The sequence below is a fragment of the Siphateles boraxobius genome, unplaced genomic scaffold (assembly GCF_051911475.1).
Source record: "Siphateles boraxobius isolate OS27281-9 unplaced genomic scaffold, OSU_SipBor_1 99, whole genome shotgun sequence".
Taxonomy (NCBI): Eukaryota; Metazoa; Chordata; class Actinopteri; order Cypriniformes; family Leuciscidae; genus Siphateles; species Siphateles boraxobius.
The window spans coordinates 282501-293351 of record NW_027509229.1 but is presented as its reverse complement, the minus strand read 5'-3'; positions in this window follow the sequence as shown (position 1 = coordinate 293351).

The following is a 10851-nucleotide window of genomic DNA, read 5'->3' as shown; positions in this document are numbered from 1 at the left end:
CATCTCTGCCAGGTCTTGCAAAGTCAGCTGTCCAGGATTATCAGCCATCTGAGGAACTCTTCCAACTGCCTCTGGCTCTTCCACCAACTCCTCCACCGAAACTGCTTCATCTCGTTGTTTACACTGTGCCAATTTCTTTGGAGCCATACTGCCCCTACTCAGCACTGTCCTTTACTGGCCCATCCCACCGCTGCCACCATTTGTAAGGGTGTGGCCAAGAACAGGCAGGACAGGGAGTGAGCAAGTGAAAAAATTTATTCTTCCAAAATAATATACAGGGGCAGATATAATGAAAATAATTCCCAAAGTAAAGTCTCTATAAAAATCAAAGACTTAAGATGGAAGTTAACTGAAACTAACAAAAATTAACCAGGCCTAAAAATAAATCTCCCCTGTTAACAAAAAAAAATAAAAATAACTACAAACAAAACAACTAAGGTCAGCAGATCATGATGTTACTGTAGCTAGACCAGCACCTGACTCCATTGATACCTTCACCACTGCTAGATATACTGCTTAGCCTGTACCAAACAAAAATAGAGGTAAATATCAAAATAAACTTTTCCCCAATCAACAATAATATTTACCTCAAAATATACACTGTATCGTACCTAACATAATTCAATCAACTACTTAAAGCACAATACAACAACAATTCCAAACAATCAAAACAAAATTAAACTGAATGAAATAAAATAAAAATATCCCCCTCCGAGCCGGATCATGATGGTACAGTTCAATTTCCTCTGGAACAGCACAAGTTTGGAGGCTGAAGCCCCGCCTCTTCCTTTGTTTGCCGACTCCTGGAATGCGGCCGTTCACTCCATGGACCAGAGAAATCCAGGACCCAGGTAGAGTTAAACAGCAAAGAAGAATATAAGTAGTGTGCACCCTTCTATACATTCAAACTTTAATAAACTGTTAACTTGTTAACCCGTCCTGTGTTTGTTTTTTATACTAAGGGGATTTAAATAAAACAAACCATGTTAAACTAAACTTCAAAATAACCAAATTAAATCATGATAGAATTACAGATGTGAGGTGAGCTAAGCACCCGTCACAGGAATGCATAGCTGATATAGAATATTGGATGAACTGGATAAACAGAGATTCTAATTATTGGACTAAAAACTTCCTCACGTAATAACCTAGAATACTGTCTAACACTTAGACACTTAGCTGCTCTGTCAAGTCCTCATCTTCGGCTAAGAACCTGGGTGTGCTCTTTGATAACAAGAGAGAAAAGATTCATTTGAAAGTCACGTGAATAGTATCTGTAAAACCGCATTTTTCCATCTAAAGAATATATCTAAATTACGAATCTTCACTGGACCCTCCTTGTCTCGTGACTTTGTTATTGTGCGTGTGTGTATGGGCGTGGTCACCGATAACTACCGCTGATCAGTACTGTCAGCTGCATCTCATCATCTGCGCCAGCTGCAGCTGATCAGCGGTGCATATATATACTCACTGTTTTTGTCTTGTCTTTGTCAGATCGTTGTGGTATGTTTCCTGGTTGGTTTCCTGTTCTGTTGGCATTCCCTAGTTCTCTGTTTCCAGTTGGATGTATCGTGTCATGCCTTCGTTGTTGTGATCACTCAGCACACCACCACCACTAAGGATTAGTGATGGGCAGATCGAGGCTTCGTGAAGCAATGAAACAGTCGAAGCAAATGTGCCATTTTGTTTCGAGGCTTCGAATCAATCCGAAACCCGTCTCCACGGTGACACCTAGTGGTCACTTGCAGGTGTTGATCTGAAACAACCTTTACAAAGAGCTAATAAAAAAATGTGTTGGTTTTTATTTTTTATTATTGTATTTTTGTAATATATGAAGCTTGTAACCTGTAGTCTCTTCACATTGCATAATGTGATTTTGGTAATGAAAAATGAATATTAATAAAAATAAATCAAGCCACAATGTCTCCCTTTCTTATAGATTTTTATTCAAAAATATTAATTTCTCTGCTGTTGAAGGACTCAGCCTACTTCTTTTTTTACAGATAATTTCTCCAGCCTTTGAAAAAATTCTCTCACAAGGGACACTTGTTGCTGGCATACAAAGATATTTTTTAGCTAGGACATACAAATGAGGAAAGATTACTGCTCTCTCTTTCCAGTAAGTTAGAGGATCATGAGTTCTGGGCAAAAACGCATCGCTGAGGTATTTTTTCACTTCCACTGTGGCATCAGCTGTAGGATTGTGTATTGTCTGGGTCTCACGGATACGATTGTCAAAATGTTCCCATAAACTGTCTTGTGTTTCAACTGGTGTTGATGATGATGGGCCTGATGTTGACATTTGTGGTTCTGAATTAAAAGAAAACGGCAATTAGTAACAAACCATAAACTGACAACACATATGAAGTATAAATTTCATGAATCACATTACATAAGATAACATAGACTGAAACTCACCAGGAGTTGTGTTTGAACGCATCAGTGAAGCACACTCCAGTGTGATGTGCTTTTCAGCATCCAGGGCTTTGGCAGGATTTCCAAAAGCCACATTTTTAAACCTTGGGTCCAGCAGTGTAGCCAGTGCCAAGGCTCTAAAAGTCTCGTACCCTCCACATCTGGAGTGCAGACCTTCTTGTAGATGTGAGCCTATGAGCCAACACAAGAGAAAACCATATTAATTAAAATAATGACAACAATATGAGAGTTATGGCCAATTACACGTATGGTCATAGTGTCCTACCTAATTGTACAGTTGATTCCTGCGTTGCATTTCCTTTTTTCTGTGCAAGCTTGTGCTGCAACATCCTGTACAATGGTATGAGCTTTGAAGCAGACACTATCTGTTCCTCTGACATCTCTGTTGTTGCTAGTTTGAGTGGTTGAAGAAGTGTCAATGACTGTTGAATAATGTCATACTCAAGACTTGTCAGGGGAGCAGTATCACTGTTTAAATTGGCAAGTGCAGCACCCACTGGCTCACGTTGCTCATACAAGCGTTGTAGCATGTCGAATGTGCTGTTCCATCTCGTTTCAACCTCCTGTATCAAATTCAGACTTGGTCTGCCCATCAAGCTCTGCATCTCCACAAGCTTGTCCTTTGCTTTGCAGCTGGATCTGAACAACCCCACTATCTTTCTGGCTTTCTGGCGAATTTCATTGATGACTGGGGTTTGATCCAGGGCCTTTTTCACTATCAAATTCAAATTATGAGCAAAACATGGGACATGGCGAAGGTTGAGTAGCTGGGCACTTAGGATCATGTTGGATGCATTGTCAGTCACCATGCAGTGAACTTTGGAGGTTATTCCCCACTCAGCCATTAGCAAGGCTTTAGCCTCCATGAGATGCTGGGCTGTGTGGGTTTGGTAAAACCTCCTTACACCCAGTAAAACAGTTGCCATTGTTGCCTCTGGTGTTATGTAATGGCATGTTACACCAAGATATCCATCCATATTAATGGAAGACCACATGTCAGCCGTAAGGCTAACAAATTCTGCCTTTTGTAGGTCCTCCATTGTCTTCTCCTTGGTTGTGTTGTACCTTTCGCTGACCATTGTTTTAAGCACCTTCCGGGATGGGAGGACATAGCTTGGATCAAGCTTGTTCACAAAGGCCCTGAAACCCTCATCCTCCACGATGGTGAAGGGCTGCAGATCCTTCACCACCATGTTCAGAAGAGCCTCATCCAATTCCCTCTGTCTGCCTTTTAAAAGAGAAGATAAAACATACTTTCAGACAAATATATTGGAAAAATAGTAGCCTACCGTGAAAGTAGTCTACTGGTTCATTTGGAAACCTTCCTAAACAAAGTTATGTTATGAATATTTATGCTCAGTGTGCAGAGAAAGATAAAGTGCATTATAGAAATACAACAATTACAAAAAAACAAAATGATGTCTTGGCTGTAGATTGGGTACTCATATGTAGACATATAAAATGTATATTCACAAAGTATAATATTATATTGACAACATTTGTTTTTAAAGTGATTGGCAGTTGTGATTGGGATGTTAGGCATGTCTTAGTCCATGGCCTTTCTAAACAATGGCCCAACACTTAGTTATTATATTTCACTTATAATTAGCCTATATTTCAAACAATGCATACCTTGCTTAGATGGCCCAGCAGTGTCAGTAGCAGGCCTTGGTACAGGGGGAACACTACCATCCTCTGCACCCTGCAGAATGGCAGGATGAATGCTCCTCAAATGGCGCATCATGGATGATGTATTGTTGCAGCTAGCTGCCGATCACAATACACACATCTCACTTTATTTGGGGTTTCCAAATGGAAATGCTCCCACACCACAGATGTACGGCATCTCTTCTGTGGAGCCTCCATTTCTATCTATCTATCTATCTATCTATCTATCTATCTATCTATCTATCTATCTATCTATCTATCTATCTATCTATCTATCTATCTATCTATCTATCTATATGTAGCCTATCTATCTAATAATCTATATGTATCTGTAATATATGTATCTATCTATTAATCTATATATATATATATATATATATATATATTTCTATCAATGCATCTATTAATGTGTCACTATATGTACTCTGTCTGTCTCTAAGTCAATGTGTAAATGTAAATTAAATCCTAAATATAACTAAACAAATCGCACTATAAATGTCACTATATCACCAAAAATCCGCTATCTCAAAACCAAACTCCTCTCACAAAAACCCACGATATGAAAATGCGTTGACAAAACTTTTATACTGTGTGATTGTGTGATTTGTTCCCGAACCGACCAATCAATGAAACCCTGATTCGGAGGAGCACTCCACCTGATGAAACACTTAGACGCTTCATTTAGCCGTTGTCACGTGACGTGGGTGTTTTGAATCACGCTTCGGATCAGTGTTTCGAATCATCTTTGCTTTGGGATCTCGCAAAGCTTCGGAACGTCTGTTTCGCGCCAGCCATCCTTACTAAGGATTATCACCACCCGCTCTGTTTATTTGTTAATAAACATTGTTTCACCTGCTCTTGCCTTCTCTCTCTCAATACTCGTGACACAAATGCAGAACAATTAGTTCATGCATTCATGACATCAAGGCTAGATTATTGTAATGCTCTTATGGATGGTTGCTCTGCACGCTTAATACATAAACTACAGCTGGTCCAAAAATACAGCAGCTAGAGTTCTTACCAGAGTGAGGAAGTATGACGATATTAGCCCTGTTCTGTCAACACTGCATTGGCTCCCTATTAAGTACTCTCCAGTACTTGAGCGAGCTCTTTACACATAATAATCCTTCACGTCTATTGCGATCTCAAAATTCCGGTCAGTTGATGATACCTAGAATATCAAAATCGACTGCTGGCAGTAGATCCATTTCCTATTTAGCACCAAAACTTTTGAACAATCTTCCTAACATTGTCCGGGAAGCAGACAGTCTGTCAGTTCAAATCTAGCCTAAAAACACATCTCTTTGGCTTAGCATACAAATAACACATTATAGACTTCTATAATTCAATGTTAGGCTGCATAGTTTAGATTAGCCGGAACCAGGAACACTTCCCATGTGTCTGAAGTCGCTGGCACCGCCGCCTTTAGCCGCCGTACCTGCTACGCTTTCCGGCGTTATATCCTTTCATTACTGTGTGTGTGTGTTCGCCGCTGCGACACACATTTTTTCACTGTCTCTCTCTCTGCTAAAAGAGCTGCGTCTTTTTCAAGATGCAAAGATCCTGCGGCTCGTGCCGAGCCACACTCAGCGACGGGGACCGTCATGTCATCTGCGTTTCCTGCCTGGGTGAGGATCATGCGGCACTCGCTCTCGTCGACGGAAGATGCCCTCACTGTGAGCTACTGCCTATGGTGACTCTGAGGACTCGCCTGGCATCCTTCTCATAGCTTGCACTTCAGCCCGCCATAGCGCCGCTTCGTAAAAAGCGCCTTGCCCAGCGCGGCCCCGAGCCTTCTCCTGCCCGCCAAATCTCGCCGGTTCGCCCCCCAGCTTCGCCGGCATCGCTCGAGTCCCTCCCCGACGGACAGCGGCCGCCGACACTCCGCTGTGTTCTGGCCAATCAGACTCTGATCCTGACTCGCCCTCTTCTTCTCCCTCAGTCTGGCTGCTGGACTCTTCCTCTTCATTCTCCTCACCTTCCTCTTCTTCTTCCTCAGTGACAGAGCCTGACGAAACACAAACACACAAAATCAACACACATCTAACACAACTCAGAGAGAGAGAGAGACACAGAGAGAGAGAGGTGTACCCAGTAATGACAGCTCTGGTGTGATGGTCTTCCACTCACTGTCACTGATGTCCTGCAGATCAGACAGAAGATCTCTATCCTCCATCTTTCCCTCTTGCACTGCAAACATAAAAAAACAAAATAAATATATATATACATGTTTACAGCATTTTCATGCAACATGCCTGATTTAATCCTGGATTCCCGTGTGTGCGTGTGAGTGTGTGTGTGTGAGAGAGAGAGGGAGAGAGAGAGAGAGAGAGAGAGAGAGAGAGAGAGAGAGAGAGAGAGAGAGAGAGAGAGAGAGAGAGAGAGAGAGAGAGAGAGAGAGAGAGAGAGAGAGAGAGAGAGAGAGAGAGAGAGAGAGAGAACGAGAACGAGAACGATGGGAATGGGGTGAGCAAGTAAAAATGAACTGCAACAACACAGTGGAACACCATATAGTGCAAAAGGCTTTTTATAGGTACAGTCCTAAAATGCAATGAAAATGCACTGATGCAGTAACAGGCAATAAACAGAGAGAATCAAACTTTTTTTGGAATGACTTCATGTATTAGGAAAATATATGTTTAACTGGTTAAATTAACACTGCAGCAACACAGTGGAACACAATGAAAATAGTGCAAAAGGATTTTTGATAAGGATAAGTATAGTGCTGCTACAATATAAAATACAATGAAAATGCACCGATGCAGTAACAGGCAATAAACAGAGGGTATATGTTTATCTAGTTTAAAAATTAACTGCAGCAACACAGTGGAACACAATACACAAAAAAAATTTTGCAACATCACCTTTTTGTTTAATCAAATAGTGTGAACAAACAATCAAACAAAGAAATCACTGACAGGTCAAGTGCATGTATGTACTCTTAAACAGAGTGAATGAAATTCAGTGGTGGGAGGGAGAGAGAGAGAGAGAGAGAGAGAGAGAGAGAGAGAGAGAGAGAGAGAGAGAGAGAGAGAGAGAGAGAGAGAGAGAGAGAGAGATAGACAAGAGAGAGAGATAACTTTTTACTCATAAAGTAATGAATGACAATGAAAATATGACACTAATGCATACTCTTAAACAGAAACAGATGCATATGTACCCTACATTAAGAAGATGGTGTGTCACTAATGAGATGGGTGTGCCTGTCTCTCACTACATATTTTGTCCAGTCTTGGCGTAAGGATATGGATAATAAGCAGACTCTAAGATCATTCTCCACATGGAGACGAGCTCTGTACTTCGTCTTCATTGCAGTCAAAGTTGAGAAAGATGACTCGCATAAGTAAGTGGTAGGGAATGGGAGCAATATCTGCATGGCCTGTGTTGTTAGTTCAGGATACTCACGTGAGAGGGAGGGCCAAAAGTCTGCATGGCTCACCTGCTGGAATCAGGCCTTCAAAGTCCGGTCACAAGATAAGTCCACCAACTCCTCCTCTGCTTTACTAGTGAGGCTACATGTTGCTGCTGGAGCAAACGGATCTCGCACCCAGTCCCAAGCATCCGTGTTTACATCCGTGAAGTAGGAAGTGAAGTGCTCGCTGAGTGCAGTGAGGTGCGAGGTGGCTACCTCTCTCACTACAGCAACTGACATGTTGTTTGCGTTGAGATAATCAGTGAGTTGAGGGAACATGTCAGTCACTCTATCTCCAAGTCTTCTTCTCCATAGCTCAGCTTTCCTCATGAATGCGGAGATTTTGTCGCTAGCGTCAAGGATGGATGCATAGCGTTCTTGAATGGAGAGGTTGAGGCTATTGAGAATGTTGAATACATCCACCAGATAGGCCAATTTGGCAACATACTCGGGGTCGGAAAAAAAACTCGGCGATGTTGGGCTTTTCGGTTCTCAGAAACTCTGACATCTCGCTGCGTAGGTCGAACACCCGCTGAAGCACCTTCCCACGGGAGAGCCACCTCACTTCAGAATAGTAAAGAAGTGTGTCATGGCCTGCATCCATCTCTCGACAAAGTTGCCCAAACAAACGTGACTGCAATGCCCTTGACTTCAGGCTCCCTGATCGATTGCTCCTGTCTGCCTAACTGCCTGCTGTGTTTTGTTTGCTTCGAGGCTGTAAGCTCCGTCTAAGCCTCGTATTAGCTTTGTATTTCTTTCTGTTTTAAACCATCATTTACTACCATTTCTAGTTGTTTATACTACTAAATACAACTTAGACAACATCTCAGATTAACCTGACATCGCTAGCTTCCGTTATTGTTAGCACAACACGCTAGTAACTCGCTAGCCTGTTAACGCGCCACCCGTGCGCTCAGTTATTTATTTATTTTTCTCTTGCGCGACCGCGCCTCTGAGTTCGATTACCACAACAAATCGATTTGCCCCACTCAGTGAAACACCCACTGAGAATTCTGTTGATTGTGCCCTGGTAATTGGCGATTCTAATTTAAAAGTGCTGGCTAATGCTAATCGTAAATTCTCTAAGATTATTATTCACGTCGGCACTAATGATGTTCGACTTCGCCAGTCGGAGATCACCAAAATTAACATTATAGAGGTGTTTGAACTCGCAAGTACAATATCAGGCACTGTAATTTGCTCTGGCCCCCTTCCTGTTCGAAGGAGTGATGAGATAGTTAGTAGATTGTGTTCAGGCTGTCTAAGTGGTGTCCGCAAAATAATATAGAATTCGTAGACAATTGGAAAAGTTTTTGGGGCAAACCTGGCCTGTTGAAAAGAGATGGTATTCATCCCTCCTGGGATGGTGCTGCTCTTCTCTCTAGTAATTTGGCTCATAGTCTTAGAGATAAAACATGACAATCTGGGGCTCAGGTCAGGAAGCAGACAAACTGGCTAAACCGACCGTCTGCTAGCGGCCTCGCGTCACCAAGGTCAGATAAATCCCATCACATAGAGGCTCTTTCACCTAGATATCATCATATAGAGACTGTGTCTGTTCCCCGAATTTGGAAATACAAAAAACTTCCAAACCTATCTAAGGTTAAAAATGTAATTGATGTTCAACAAGTAAAAAACAGATATAATACAGATGAGAAAACGATAAAGCTTGGGTTGCTGAATATTCGATCCCTTACTTCAAAAGCACTTATTGTCAATGAAATGATTTCAGATTATAACCTAGATGTGCTGTGTTTGACAGAAACCTGGCTAAAACCAAACGATTACATTACTTTAAATGAGTCCACCCCGCAAGATTACTGTTATAAACATGAACCTTCGTCCGAAAGGCAATGGGGGAGGTGTTGCTGTAATTTATAGTAATATTTTCAAAACCACTAAGAAATCTAGTTTTAAATATAATTATTTTGAAGTGTTGGTGCTTAATGTAAAAATATATAGTGTAAACGATAAATCACGTTTGAGAATTCTGCTGGCTACTGTATACAGGCCACCAGGGCACCATAAAGACTTTATCAAAGAATTTGCTGACTTTCTATCAGAATTAGTATTGGCTACAGATAAAGTACTAATTGTTGGTGATTTTAATATACATGTAGATAATGAAAAAGATGGATTGGGATTGGCATTTAAAGACATTGTAAACTCAATTGGAGTTGGACAACACGTGTCAGGACCTACTCATTGTCGTAATCATACTCTAGATCTAATATTATCACATGGAATAGATGTTGATGCCATTGAAATACTGCAGCAGAGCGACGACATCTCAGATCATTATCTAGTCTCATGTAAATTACATTTAGCCAAGGCTGCAAAGCCGACTCCGTGTTATAAATATGTTAGACCTATCACTTCTGCCACGAAAGATTGCTTGATGAAACTGATCAGGAAGATTATTGATAATCTCAGCATCCCAGATAGCTTAGAAGAACTCGATATTGCAACAGAAACTTTTAACTCTCTATTTTCCAGCACTTTAGACACAGTTGCTCCGCTGCGCTTAAAGAAGATTAAAGAAAATAGTCCAACGCCGTGGTACAATGAGCACACCCGGACCCTTAAGAGAGCAACCAGAAAAATGGAGCGCAACTGGAAGAAAACAAAACTAGAGGTATTCGGATTGCATGGAATGAGAGATCGATTGCTTACAGAGAGGCTTTAAAAGCTGCTAGATCTGCTTATTTTTCAACCCTATTAGAAGAAAATAAACATAATCCTAGGTATTTATTTGAAAAAGTGGCTAAATTAACGAAAAAGAAAGCTTCAAGCCCAGAAGTTTCCAAGAAACACAGCAGTAATGAATTTATGAATTTCTTCACTTATAAGATTGATAATATCAGGGACAAAATTATAACTATGCAACAGTCTACTACAGTATCGCATCAGGGAGTGCATTGTAGTCTCCCTGAGGAAAAATTTGATTAATTTGTTGCTATAGGAGAAGAAGAATTTTGAAAAATCGTTAACTCATCTATATCAACAACTTGTATGTTAGACCCTATACCGACTAAACTATTGAAAGAGATGCTTCCAGAAGTCATAGATCCTCTTCTTAACATCATTAATTCATCTTTGTCTCTAGGATACATACCAAAACCCTTTAATAAGCGGTTTTTTGAACCCTTTTTTAATTTTGTTTATTAAATTTGTTTAATTTTGTTAGTACTTGGATGGGAGACCACCTGGGAATACCAGGTGCTGTAAGCTTTTTTGATAAAAAAAAAAAAAAGAGTCCCTGAGCTTCTTCAGAAAGCCTTTAAAAGTCTCTGAGATTCTTCAGAAAGCATGAAAGAGTTTGAGTTTTTTCAAAA